Genomic DNA, 15,061 nt, shown 5'->3' with positions numbered 1-15,061 from the left:
GAAACCCAGAGGCTTAAATCCACATAAATAAAGATTACTCATACTACCATGCAGGTCTCAGGCAATTCCATTTCTTGCAACATCACGAGAACGCCATTTCTACCAGTAACAGGTGGAGATGCAAAGGCACCCACTGGTAACAAGTACAGTACAATGAGATATTTTGAGAGAGACCACATAACTCTTTGACACTTATATTAAGTATATTGTTATAATTGCTCTATTATTACTAATTATTGTTAAACTCTTACTGTGCCTAATTTATAAACGTATGTATAGGAAAAACATAATATATATGTAGGGTTTGGTATTATTTGTGGGTTCATGCTTCCTTGGGGGGTCTTGGAACTTATTACATGTACTTTGAGGGTGGAGTGCACAGAAGTCTGCTGATTCAACAGTGAAATGTGGAAGAGAGGCCTCAAAGCTAGAATCCTATTGTCATTCCCCGCCCGTGCGACCCCCCTCCCGCCCCCAACTGAAGGCTGGAGTTTCAATCAGCTGAGATTATGTAAATCTGGAGATGTTCAGATTTTCATGTGGTTAACTTGTAATCATTGTGGAGAGCTCACAAAATTGTCAGGTAAGCAGTTGAATACATGGGTCTGGATTATAGCTGGGGATACAAAATTGGGAGTCATCAGTACAGCTGGTACTTAGAACTGCATGAATGGACTCTTCAAGGAAGTGCAGGTAGGAAAGCGAAGTGACCCTAGGAATGAGGTATGAAGCATTCTAATGAGCAAAAGGGACCAAGAGGAAGTGACCAGTGAGGTAGGAGGAAAACCAACAGATGTGGTATCCTGGAGCAAAATGAAGGAAATGTATCAGTGAGCAGGGAGATCAAGGGTGTCCAATATGTTTGATTTAAGACGTGTTGAAAATTTAAAATCCCCATTTCAAAAGAAACTTTACCTTTTTTCCCCACAGAAACTTCTCATGGCACAGAAAGTGCTGGCAGCCAGATGAAGACACCTGTCCCTCTCTGCCTGTGGAGTCATAAGCAGTCATTTTCCAACTTGGCAGTGATCCTCCGAGTGACATTTCCAACACCACCTAGAGGACCAGGAAGTTCAGTCAGGCTGCAGCGCCGGTGGGGGCCTGATCAAATCCCTCCTGGCAAATTTTTATTCAAGAAATAAGAGAAAATGGACGATCCTGGGCATACATCCCGAGATACTATAGAGAATTCTTTGGAGTTAACTGCTGATTACGCAAATAGGCAAAGTTTTCAAGCTTTGAATTCTTTGGATTGGGGGGGGGGGGATGCTTATTCCTTTTCTACTGTAACTACCCACACAGAATAAAGAAGAAATTAATTTTAATGATTCAAAACTCTCTCCTTTAGAAACATATTTTCTCCATTATATGAGTCTTTCAAATAATCAGATCCAAACATGGCTTCTAGTTCTCTCTCTTTTCATGGTGGCATAGCTTTCCTCTCTGAATTCTTTCCTTTCTCCCCTCCCTATTTCCTTCTTTCCTTTCTTCCTTCTTCCCTTCCTTTCTTCACTCCTTCTCTATCTTTTCTCTTCCTTTCTTCCTCCCACCCCCCAACAAATAATTAATGAATAAATGGAATATTCCAGATCTTTAGGATACATCAGTAAATTTTACAGACATGGTCCTTTCCTCATAGAAATTAGTCTGGTTGGAGGATCAGGCATTATATTAAAACTTAGACAAAGTGTTATAGAAAATGAAAATAGCCTATGTGAAGTCATAGAAAAATGAACCAAGTTATCTGTAATATATTCTAGTTTTAGACTCACATCCAGCAATTTTCCTGTTGGAATCCTATTCCCAAAGAAAAGGATATGCTGTTAAACACCACCAAACAGGTCGGTGATATAAATAAATAAACCAAATGTATTTTTGCCCTAAATATTAGATGACCTATAAGCCAAAAGAGCAAAAATGATGAACAATCCCCAAAGAGGCATTAACATGGCTACATTAAAAAACATCTGCTTCAATTTATATTATGTAAACATGATTCTATTCGGTCCAAAAAATTATTATTTGCACCCGTAATGCAGAAGTATACTTGTTAGGTTATAAGTTTGACTACCGTGATGGAGACTCAAAGCACCAGAAGCTTAAACATAGAAGTGTGATTTTCTTTCATCTAACAGTCTCAGTGTAAGCATACCAGAACTGGAGGGTGGCTCCATAGTGTTGGGGACACAATCTCTTTATAGCATGTTGCCCCTTGTTCCCAAGAATGTTGCCTTGATCTGCATGTTTCAAGATTACTTGTAAGGAAGGGGAAAGAAGTAGGAGAAAATTGTACCATTTCCCTATAAGAGGAACAATCCAGAAATTTCTTATGTGATTCCTGCTCTTAAATCAGTACTTAGATGAAATTTGCCACAAGGCCACATCTAAATTGGGAAATGCAGTCATTATACTGGGCAGGCATATGCCCAAGTGAAAAATATAAGAAAGGAAGAAAAAAAAGGCAGATACAGTCGGTCCTCCGTATCTGCGGGTTTCCTATCAGCTGATCCAAGCAATCTCGGATCAAAAATATTAAAAAAAAAAATCCCAGAAAGTTCCAAAAACCAAAAGCTGAATTTTCCACTGGCCTAACACTACACTGAATCCACGAGGATGAGATGCTATGTAGGCATACACTGCTTTGGCCTATATGCCGTAGCCTATTTTATATGAGGGACTTGAGCATTTTGGTATTGGGTGTTCCTAGAATCAATCCCCCACGAATACTGAGGGATGGCTTCCATTGGGGAAAGCTAACATTCACCACCACAATGAGAAAGGATGAAAGCACTCGGATAACCCAAAGGATACAAGAATGAGTGAGAGTAGGTTCCTGACCTCAGGGTGCCAGGATCCAATGGGTCGGCAGCGTAGACGTTGTAGAAGACAGACAATTTTGGGGGTTGAGAAGAGGTTATAAACTGAATCTGTTTGGGGAATTATCTTTATAGAAAAGGTAACAGCTGAGCTGGACACTGAAGCATGTGTCAGATTTCAATAGGAAGAAGGGGGTAAGGACCTTTCAGAAAGAGGAAACGATGTTTAGCAACTTCCTTAATGGATCTACATGTGCTTAATGTGCTTAGCTATATCCACACTTAGTCTGTAGTGAATTTATTCAATTGAGTCATGATATTTTAAAGGATAATCTTAGCTACAAGTTTCAGTCAGAGTAATCAGCTTATCCATCTTAATGTGAAAGTGAATTCTCCCAAGTTTTTGAATAACAACTAGTGCATTCCTGAGTGGTGAGTTCCCACTTAATTGACCTAACAGAAAAGATAAAGCTAAGATTCTTCTTAGAACCATTAATCCACAAAGTATGTAGCCATAAACATAACTTTTCCTTTTATATTCTAAAGACATCCTCAGAGTAAGGTAAACAGTGAAGCAGTATCTGTAAAATAATCCATCTCAAGAACATCACAACTTATGAAAATTGAATTAACGAAACTCTGGCAAGATGAGAACATAGTAGTCATAATTTTCATTAGTATACAATTAAATGTTTTTAAATGTATATTTTATATACATTGTTAGTTTACCCTTAACAAGTTTTTGATGTAGACACAGTTAGTATTGTTATTTCCAAATCTAAAAGACATTACAAAGTCAATATCAGATATGAAGATTTTCATAGACGAGATTCAAACTTATGACATAGAAAGGACATAATATATTCACTGTGTGGGAAAACAAAATGGCCTATTCCTGTTTTCCCTGGTGGAGGACAAAAATCAAAACTAAAGATAAAAAGTTAAATGCTGATCATCTAAATGTAGTCCACATTAACCCTTTCACAATCTGACCATACTAAAAGACATCTAAACTTTCTTTTGCTCTTATTAACATTGGTGAAAGAGTTATTTAAGCAAAACAATGTAGTTCCTGGGAATTCTAGAAAAGTGGGAACACTCTTTTGTCTCAATTTATCTATATAATTTTTTATAGGAATGGAATGCTAGAATATTCTGATATGAGATTTATCCTAGAATGATACAATTTAACAATTCATTCAATTGATCATAATATTTTAAAAATTGTGTTGATACAAAAGTCTATTGTTAGAAATGTAGTAATAATTAATTGAAACACTGTAAGGTCAGATTAATTACAGATGGCTATTTTGGTCAATTAGTTCAAAGTCTGAATTTAGAACATTTTAGTAAAATATATCTTCTTTAACATTTAGAAAATAACAATGTACAATCTAATTAGAAATACTGCTGGGTATATATTAAAAATGTTTTTAATTTGCAGCACATACAACCAATGCCTAAAGGGTTATTAAATCAATCTTCTATATTTTGATTTAAAATATCCATTTTCTCAGAAATCAATATTTTTCAGACTTGTAATCACTGAAAAGACAAACTTTAGTCAAGGCAAATGTTTATAATTTAAATTACTGGAATAAGTAAAGTTGTCATGTATATACATATATAATAATGCCTTTGAAGCATGTGTGATTTCTAGTGGTAATAGTTACTGTCATATGCTCCCCCACATACATCTCTACAAGTACATGTGTTTGTGTACATATACCAACTTCATGGCTACACTGAAATGTGGGTTTTATCATTCCCACTTACAGATGTCTGTGCTGAGGGTCAAAGAGGTTAAATGACTTGGCTGAATTTACACAGTTTATAAGTGAGGAAAACAAAATTAATCCCAGGTCTGTGTGATTTTAGAATCTCTGTCTTTTCTACTATATCACAATTTCTTCCTACATATGTGTGTGACTATTTTGAAGAAAAGCTGTACCCTCACAGGGAAATCTGGGTTGATTATAGTGTCATATTTCTTGAGTATTAATCACACAATTGTCTGAATTACAACTATTATTCTGTACTTTTTTTAGTTTTGCTTTTTCACTTCTCTGTGAAATACAATTTCACAATAAAATCGTAAACTACATATTGCATCTTTTAAAGCAAGATCTTTGTGAAAAAGCAACTTATAAATCAACTGGGTTTGGGAAATAATTGGCTCTTAAGTAAACAGGCAAGGGTCTCAATTTTATAGCAAGTCATTGCCTATGGGGAAAAAGCAGAATATTGTGGGAAGATCTCATTATGTTAACTGAGGAGATGGAGATAGGAAAAAAAAATTATTGATTGTCAATCAGATATAGCTTGGTGCCTAGGTGCATTGCTGGTCATTTGCTCCAAAAACAACCATTAACAGTAGTTATAAGAAGCCTGTCATTAGAGGATTTCAGTATATTTTTCACAACTAAGTGGCTTTATTTCGATTTACTTATAGATCTATCTTGATAATCAAGTCTAAATAGTTATTGAGGGAGCAAGGACTGAAGAGTAGAGAGTAGTCAAATAAAGTGACCGTGGTGGGCACTGGTCACTGGTCCCAAGGCATCCACACTGCATTCATTCCTTTCTGAGATTTTACCTACCAGCGACCCAAAAACCTATTATCTGGAGTGGCAAAGTGGGATTAAAACAACACCAATGGCAGAAATGTTGGCTGAAAAATGATGCCAAAGGAAAAACAGTCATCTGCATGTGGGCTGCCACTAACATGAGGGGGAATATATTGGTGGTTTGGGTAAATTATGTTCTATAACAAGCTCTGTGTCCAATCCTTGTGTCATATCAATTAACTTCCTAACACTTTGATTCTTCTTTATGTAAGAACAGGTGAGGATACTCTGAACAATGTAAAGATCTTTATGAACACTAAACATTGTTATTTTGGGATTACAATGCCCAATTTGCAGCCATTAACTACACCACAGCTTTTTTTCATTGAGTTTCATTTCACTTGGGACTTCAGTTTTATTGAAGACTAGGGGCTCAGCGTGAAAAATTCTGTGTGCGGTAGCCCGCCACTGCTCGCAGCCCCGCCCACCAGCCCGCTGCCCTACTGTGCTCAAAAATATACCTTCTCCCCCAGCATCAGAGACGGGCAGCAAAAAATAGAAAACATCCCTCCCTATTGTACATGGACCCTATATACAGGCCCACCTGGCCCAGACTGGGGGGATGCTTGGCACATTCTCAGATCCCTCCTCAGGGGCAGGAGGGGTGACTGGTGGCAGCACACGTGAGAGGGGACCTCCAAGTGACCACTCTGGTCCTGGCTACTGGTCCTGGCACTTTCGGGTCCTCGATTCCTTCCTGGTCCTGCCTGCAGCCCTGGTCCCCCAACCTGGCTCAGCCTCCCTCTCTCCATCCTGGCCTCAGATGGCCCTCTTTGATCCTGGGGACTCTGTCCTCCCCTCTAAGCTTGGAGGTCCTGAGGGAAGGTTATGGCTCCTCAGAGACTCCCCAGCAGCCCTATCACCTGTGTTCACACAGGGGGAGGGGTGCGTGTGGCAGAAGCAGCTGGATAAATGTGGGTGCAGGGGCAAGTCCTCCAGGGTCACTTGAACAGTTTGCTGATAATGCAGATCAGGGCTGCATTCTTGTCCTTAAGGCGCGGGTTGTCATCCCAGAGGTTGGACAGGCCCTTCAGGTCCTCTTTCAGCTCAGTGGTATGTGCTCCAGGGCCCTGCACTCAAATTTCTCCAGCTCTAGGAGGGCCAGCCTCTCTGCAAAGTGCTCCTGCATCTGCGTGGTACGCTCCAGCTCCACCTTGAGCTGTGCCAGCCGCAGCGTGGTTTCGGTCAGGGCCTCATAAAGTCTCTCGTTCTCAACACGTAGCTCTGCGTAGAGCTTCCTGAAGCCTCCCTCGGGCTCTTCTGATTCGGACTGGGGTTCTGGGTTGAGGGCTGCTGCCTCCGGTGGGAAGGGCTGGATTCTGGGCTGATGTCCACTGGCTTCGCTTCCTCCCTTCTCCACAGGCCCTCTGCTCTCCTTGCCAACTCTGCGGTGCTCCCTGGAGGCCTGTGGTTCCTCTCTCTACCCATCAGGTGCCTCTACTCTCTGGGCAGGGCCATCAGAATGCTCAACCCCAGGGACTCGAGGCTGCCAGGAAGGGTCCATGCTCTGTGCAGCCCGCTCTTGATCGGAATGAGAGAGTCCGATCAGGAGCAGGTCATGGGGGGGAGGGGCCTTGAGGTTGGCTGGCCCCACCCCCTGATTGGGCTGGTTTGCTGGCTACAGTGGGTGATGGTGGTTCACTGGAGGCAGCTGGGAGCCACCAGTGCCCACGGGAGGTGGGAGTAAGAGGCAGAAGTGAGCCACTGCCTCTTGCAGGAGGCAGAAAGGAACCCCCGGTGCCTGCAGGAGGCAGGAGCGAGCCACCGCCACCCTTAGGAGGTGGGAGCGAGCTTCCACCACCCACGGGAGGTGGGAAGGAGCCGTTGTGGCCCATGGGAGGTAGGAGGGAGCTCCCAGCGCCCACGGGAGTTGGGGGGAGGGACCAAGAGGTCAGAAGTTCAGCCCGTTCGCCAGTCAATGCCACCTCATGACGACAGCTCATTTGGTCGTTTTGGTCATCATGGGCCCTGGCTTTTTACATATTGGGACTAGAGGCCTGTTGCATGAAGAGATTTGTGCAATAGGCTTTCCCTTCCCTTGGCTGCTGGCACCAGTTTGCCTGTGGCACCCGGGACCCAGGCCTTTGCTCTGGCCGGGCTCCGGCTGCAGCCAGCCCTGGAGCCATCAGGCTTTGCTGCTCCAGCTCCAGGGCCGTCAGGCTTCGCTCCACCACTTGGAGTCTACGTATGCAAATTAACCGCCATCTTTGTTGGGTTAATTTGCATACTCTCCTGATTGGCTGGTTAGTGTAGCAAAGGTATGGACAATTTACATGTTTGTCTATTATTAGGTAAGATAATAAGGAAAATATGGCTTGCAGTATCTGACTTAGCTTTGGAGTAATCTTGCTGAAATGCACACACTGGTTAAAATAAAGAGTGGAAATCTAACACCTGAAAGCTAAATTTCTGATTGTGTATCCAGCCCATTTGATGCCATTGAGGTTTTCTGAGATTTAATTTGGGGAGAAAAATTTTGGATAAAAATCCATCATAATTTGTACTACAATCTCTACATCTCTGACCTATTCTTGTTCATAATTTTTCTTACTGGAATAGGATCAGTATTCATTACTTATTATTTCTCAGTGTATTCCAGAAAGGATGTAAATAGACTTCCCAGAATATAAAATGATGGGGGAAAAAATATGTAGCCACCACCTTAATTCTAACTGAAACAAATCTCTACAAAAGTGGTTATGTTGTTTTCCACTTTATTCTGACTCAGTGCCTATGGAGAATAACCTTGCACTATGACTAAGATGTGAAATAAAGTTTAGAAAGTTACTTGTTCAAAACACTGACAACTGGACAGTAAGCTGAGGCCATAAAGCAGAGATACCTGCAGAACAAATTTGCTTTCTGAATCAGAAACCAGCATCCAAATACACTGGGCCCTCTGAAGTATCTCGAATATTTACACAGTAATCAGACTTAGAAGCATCCTTATTTTTCCATTTTCCACTGATTTAGTCACTTATTGGCAACTTCATGAGCTCCAACAGAGGGTCAGGAACCCACCAAAGCAATTTGTGCTGAAATCACGGAGAATCAAGATGGGAAGACTTCATTGATGTGGCCAGTGCACGTCTGGGGAAGCAGACAGTTGGCCATGATGTACTTTCTATTCCCCTGTGCAACCTGGGTTCATATGCCTCCTGGGAGGCTAGCTGAATCACTTTCTTGGAAGGAGTCATCATTTTGGTAGACTTTCCTGCCAGGAAGTTTTCTTTTCAACCAACATTTTGTTTTCTTCATTTTCTGGTTAAGTCACATTTGATTATTGGGGGGGCGGGGGGATGCTGCACAAAGAGGCTGATATTTTTAATGGTTATCCCTTCTATATAGATCTCAGTTCAGATTTGGAATCATATTGGCTCTTCATGGACTCCAAACTATTTGCACACATTTTCTGGGTAGAATGTCTTTCCTTTAGTTTGGGACTTGAGAGTTGTCCTCTGGGAAATCAATTTCATTAGTCTTTTAAATGAAACCCAAGCTTTCTTGAACTTGGTACTGTTTCCTTAATGGGGTGGCCTTTGTGACAACAGACCCTGGGACTAACTGCCTGGTCATACATTAAAAGTCCCTTCTTACCTCTTGTACATCTCCATTATTGCTTTTGCTCCAGACATGCCCTTCGTTAGGATTTTCTATTCCTAAGGAACACCATCATAATTAATTTAAACAAATAAACCATTGGTAATAAATTGATAAGCCTTTTCACTATTAAAATGTTTCCAAGATGATGAATATTAATAAAACGGAAGATGATTCATGACTTTTGGATAGAAGCTCAGAGAAAGAGCAGAGAAGAAGAGCTAATCTATAGAGAGCTCCCACTGTGTGCCAAACATAGGGAACTGGGGAGAAAGTCCTTGACAGCCCCAAGGGATTGGGGATGTGGCAGTGAAGAAGACTGACAGAGTCCCATGTCATGTAATCCCTATGATAATTTAAGCTAGTTATTATTATCATTGTTCTCCATTCTCTCCATTTCATAGCTGAGAAAAATTAAGCCATTTGTGCAAGACCATTTATTTGAAATGGTAGGTTGGATCCCATATCTGCCTTATTCCAAAGACAGTTATTTCTGTTATATCACATAGTGTTGTGTCTCCTTTCACTTCTAGGTCAGCAAAGCTGGAATGGCCTATGTCTCTGACCTTCTATGGGTGCCACATGTTCATCCATATTAAAATTTCTTCATCTCCCCATATGCTTGGAGAAGCTCCTATGCAATCATTGTGCCCAGGTGTTGTGTGCTGCTCCTAGGTCCCTGGCTGTCTTGTGTTCCTTCCAACACTTCAGATTAGTCACAAAAGTAACACAAAAATTTTCAGGGGAAATCACTCCAGGATTTTGGATTTATATCTTAAGGATAAATCGTGGCTTATACTCTTTGCGAGGATGATTCAGAACACCCACTTCTACCAGCTCGAACAGAGATGAGGATTAGCTAGTAAGCACTGGTCAGCAAATGTGGATCTCTGGGCTCTACATCTAAGTGGGTGACTAGGAAAGCCCCTTCACTTCACTTAGTCTCAGATGATCTTGGGAATCTTTGATTACCTTGGGAATAATCCTACACATTCTCCTGTCTACCCCTGTGATCCTATACCTGAATCCATAATGCAGGAAGCTCAGTCAGAACATTTTATTGAGGCCAACAGATTTACCAAGTGACATGAAAGGAAACACAAAAAAGTAGAATAGAAATGGCATGGATGGAGATTCCTTATCATTTTGGCACAAAACTATCTCCTTTCCTTTTGCCTGGAGCTTTGCAAGCACAGCTCCCCTCCACAGCTCTTAAAGCAACAGCCCCTACCACGTCAGCCACTCTGGGATTGGGAACCAAAGAGGAAACAGAAGAAAATAGTTCTTGTGATTCCTCATTTGTTCTGGGTAAGAATATCTTCTGAACTAAGAACACATTTGGGCTTTTTGCTACCTTTGTCAATTTCATCACTTTGTTATTCAGTTATTGTGTGCATTTTTTTTGTATCATAAAAGACTTGGGTGAGGGGATTTTGTAAAATCAGGGACCTAGTTTTAATTTAAACCCAGTCAAATCAAATTTCTCAAAATAGAGATGTGTTTCTGCCAACATCTTTTTCTAACTTGGATTCTTTATTATGTGTAGAGAGAATGAAAAAAAAAAAATAGACCAGTTTGGTAAAACAGTCACGATCCCAGGTAGATAGAGAGGGATCAACTCTGCTTTCTCACTACAACACTCAAGTCTTCTTTCACATATATTATGAGAGGGAGAATTTACATAGGACTGGGAAGGGTTACCAGGAATTCGTTAGTGGATCTCAGTGCCTGCTTTAAATTGTTTTGCTTCAACATATGGAAAGCCATGGAAAATTTGGTTATATGTAGATAGAAACATAGACAAATACAAATGCATCTCTATGTATTTACCTACCTCTATCAGTCAAATAGTCAAAGAAAATGTGTTTCTGTTATAAAAGGCTTGGGCCAAATTTGTCACACTGAGGGCTTTTTTTGTTCTTTGAATCATCGCTGTCTGACTTGTGTGCAAATTATAAAACCCTAAAGAGTTAAACGTGTTTGTTTCACAGGAAATTGGAAGAAATTTATGTGCGCAAGTAAAGCTGAAAGGTCGAGTGTGTGACTCACATCTATTGACAGATGGAATGAGCATAACATAAGCAGACAGTGACTAGAAAACAAGCCGGTTGTGTGAAAGTATTTTTAGAGACTAATTTCTACCCAGCTGTGTCATCTATGAATGGGAGAAGTTTGAGAAAGTTACCTAGGGGTATCTGAGCTCAATCAGATGAAAGGTAAAGATACTGATTGGGATGAAACATTAACTTCGAACTTTGATGTACAAATGGAGCTGGTAGTTGAACTAATTTTCAGGGGTCTCTGGTCTCCTTAAATCTGTGTAGGCCTATGTCTATGGTGAAAGTGACACCATGTGACTATGTCATATAAGGAGATAAGTTTCTGCCTAGAAGCTCACTCTTAGAAGCCAGTCACAGGCTGTGAAGAGTAAGAAAGATGACATGGAAAAGCCACATGTAGCTCTTCTGACTGAGGCCACTGAGGTCCAGCCACAGCTGGCATCATTGTCCAGACTTGCGAATGGGGGAGCTCTTAGACGATTACAATCCTAGTCTTTGAGTAGCCTCAATTCTTTGAGTCTTTTCAGCTGAGACCTCAGACATAATCGAGCAGAGATAAGCCTGTGCCTTTTCCAAATTCCTCACCCACAGAATATAGGAGCATAATAAAAGAATTTTTGTTTAATACAATTGCATTTAGTTTTGTAGTTATGCAGCAATAACTGACTGTAACAACTGCCAACTTCAGTCTACTTTCAAAATATTACAAATTGCGAGGACTTCAAAAATAATACTGAGTGTGTAAGATAAGAATTACCATTTTGAATAAAACTTTAGGACTAGAGCATACATAACCTGACTAAGGCCCACCATTAATGATAAAATATTCCTTTTCAGATGTAAAATCTTCTCATTTGAATTATCCAATTATCTTGAAAGGACCTCATAGGTTTCCCAGAAAAATGAAATGATAGAGACAATGGGGCACATGTAATGTGTGGTGGAAGAGTTAATACATAGCCAGGTTTATTGCTAGAAATAAAATGTTTGTATATCCATGTGGTCCTGGTATGCACCTCTAAGAACAATCGGTTAATTCAAAATCAAGAAACTGTCTATATAGGTTTCAACACATAACCATTATTAACTTAATAATGGTGTGGGTTTGATTGTATAAGGACTTAGGCTGTGCCTGTCTTATTTTCAGCTACATGCTTAGTAACGAACACAATATATATTTATTGGATGAATGAGGAAAATATGGCTTGAAGCTACCCACAAACCATTCTTCCCTCTCCCCCAGCACTATCTTGTTCCTTCAAGGAAGTGGAACATAAATGAAATGCAAGTTTAATTATAAGAATGAAAATGCTTAATCATTTCTATGAGTATAAATGATTCTTAAAGAAAGAAGGGTATCTTTCTAAAAAGTGAGTAGGTTTTCTTAACGATAGCTCTATAAACACAAGTCTTACTTAATTTCAGTGGTTACTAGATTTATTTTACTTTATGTTACTTTGCTTGGTGTTATCTTCTCTATAAAAAGTAATCAATAAGCATCATTTTGACATCTACATATCCTCAGGAAAATAATCATAGCTTAATCCTTGTGACTCCAACATTTAACATTGCTACTTTATTTTTTAAAACATCATAAATTTGATAGTAATTTTGTATATAATGATTTATATGTATAAACATTCACTTTCAAAATGAACAGAAATCATAAAGCACTCTATTTTATTATTGCAGTATCTGTACAGCCTCTGGTGTTTTTAGCTCTTAATTCCCGCTATGCAAATATATTGTACTTTTTCTTTATGTTGAAGAATATTTTTGAATATGATGGGAAATATGAAAACACAAGATGTTGCATTACAGAAATACTCTATTTAAAGCATCTCTGTGGATTTAAATACTGTACTCACTGTACGGTTTGCATGTTAAAAACTCCTGCTTATAGCAACTGTACCAGGCTATTTTAACAACCGCATTTCCTTTTCCTTTTCCTTCCTGAGTCTTTGAGATACTTAGTATCGAGTATCAAATGATCTTTAAAAAGGGGTAAACAGAATAAGTCAATCAGAGAAAGATAAATACTATATGATTTCTCTTATATTTGAATTTAAATAATGATATAAATGAACAAACAAAACAAAAACAGATTCATATATACAGAGAACAGACTGATAGTTGCTAGAAGGGAGGTGGGTTGAGGGACTGAATATAAAAGGTGAAGAAATAAGAAGTACAGATTGGTAGCTACAAAACCATCACGGGGATGTAAAGTACTGTATAAGGAATATAGTCAATAATATTATAATAACTATGTATGGTGTCATGTGGGTACTGGAAATATTGGGAGAAACACTTTATAAACTATAACCATTATGCTGTACACCTGACATGAATACAAAATCATTTTGAATGTAAACTGTAATTAAAAAGCAAAACTTAAAGAAAGGGATGTGTGTACCTGACCCCAAGCAGCTTAATTTTAAAAGTAATTATCTGGCATTGCATGTTCAGATGCATGCTGACCTAATGCATATTTATAATTTGTATGGCATTGTTGAATGGAGGAAACTGCCTCATAAATTTCCCAGAATAGGTTAGTGGGAAAATAAACTTTCAAAATGGTACAGTATAAAAGTTCCATATATAACAGGGGAAGTGAATAACAAAAATATTCTGTTTCTAAAGGCCAGGGAGGTGGAAGATGAGCAGGACATAGGGAAGGACATGCTTTGAATAGTAGCTTACTTCTCTGAGGGAAAGTTTAACACCTCCCTAGATGTGGGAGGAGACAGATGATGGGGTGGCAGAGACTATAGGCATGCCTACCACCCCAGATAAGAGATGGGCTGTGGGACCTCAGGTCAGTAGGGGAGTTTGTGTGAGGGTCACCTCAGGACCACCTTACAGCAGCACTTTTAAGGAGGAAGATGGCTAGGACTGGAAGCTGACAATAGCACCATTGGTCATAAAAAATGACAGTCTTCAGTCTCCTCCATAGGTAAATCCCTGAAAGCAGATTGTTCCGAAATTAGTCAAACTGAAATCCCTGTATTTTACTGGTGGAAGTTTTGAGGCAATTAAAATCTAATTTAGAAGGGGAAAAAGGTATCTTTGCATCTTTTGATTGTGAACTAAATTTCATACTTGTTCATATATTCATACACATATCTACATCTATATCCCTCTGCAAATATGATACAGAGGTAGATAGGTAGATAGATAGATAGATAGATAGATAGATAGATAGATAGATAGATAGATAATAGATATCCCTGACCTTGGGTATTCAAAATGTAGGTCGTTATTACTTTAATGATTCTTCAGAACATAAAGTACATAAAATATTTCAGCTGATAAACCTGATCATTTTTCTTACTGTGGTTGCTAGTTCATTTTCACCACAACAAAACTACATGTCTTTAGATTCATTTTAATATAGAGTAAGGAATGCTACTTATTGCCAGCTCAACAGTCTCAAAGTAATTGTCCCTGTAATTTTATTGTTCTGAGGGAACTATAAGTCCTATAAAAGCTACCAATAAATTAAAATTTAAATATCATGTCAAATGTACAAACATAAGATCATTCTGATGATTAATATATGTATCATATTTCAGCATAGCATAAATATGTTTTTTAAACTCTGGTTTAGAGAAGAACTTAAAGACTTTTTTGTGTGTGATTTTTCCCCCTCACTAGAATGTCTTATATAGGAGTGAGTTGATATAAAATTATTCTACTTTTAAAGAGAATAAATTCTTCTTCACATTTCTAGATTGTTCAAAATGCAGGGACCCATTTTATAATAACAAACACTGACATTCTTCTACCTAGCTCCTTACAACTCTTACTTTTCGCATGTGCATTCTTCAAACACCGGAGGCTTTATGCACCCAAAATTGGGATTTCCACAGGTCAATTCCAAAATGAGCATTTCATAAATATAGATGCTCTTTTTCGGGGCAACAAAACAACTTGACCAGTTTCACCATCCTTTGCT

General features: G+C 39.2%; 1 long non-coding RNA gene across 1 annotated transcript in view; it reads right to left on the bottom strand.

The window, feature by feature from the left end:
• Window positions 1–928: 928 nt before the first annotated feature.
• The window catches only part of LOC118664949, a 277,905-nt gene continuing 263,772 nt past the window's right edge, over window positions 929–15,061 (bottom strand). Inside the window, exon 4 of the long non-coding RNA XR_004970469.1 lies at window positions 929–1,056. This is a non-coding gene — a long non-coding RNA (uncharacterized LOC118664949). The remainder of the gene's footprint in view (window positions 1,057–15,061) is intronic.

The sequence above is a fragment of the Myotis myotis genome, unplaced genomic scaffold (assembly GCF_014108235.1).
Source record: "Myotis myotis isolate mMyoMyo1 unplaced genomic scaffold, mMyoMyo1.p scaffold_m19_p_10, whole genome shotgun sequence".
Taxonomy (NCBI): Eukaryota; Metazoa; Chordata; class Mammalia; order Chiroptera; family Vespertilionidae; genus Myotis; species Myotis myotis.
This window is presented reverse-complemented; position numbering and strand designations above follow the sequence as displayed.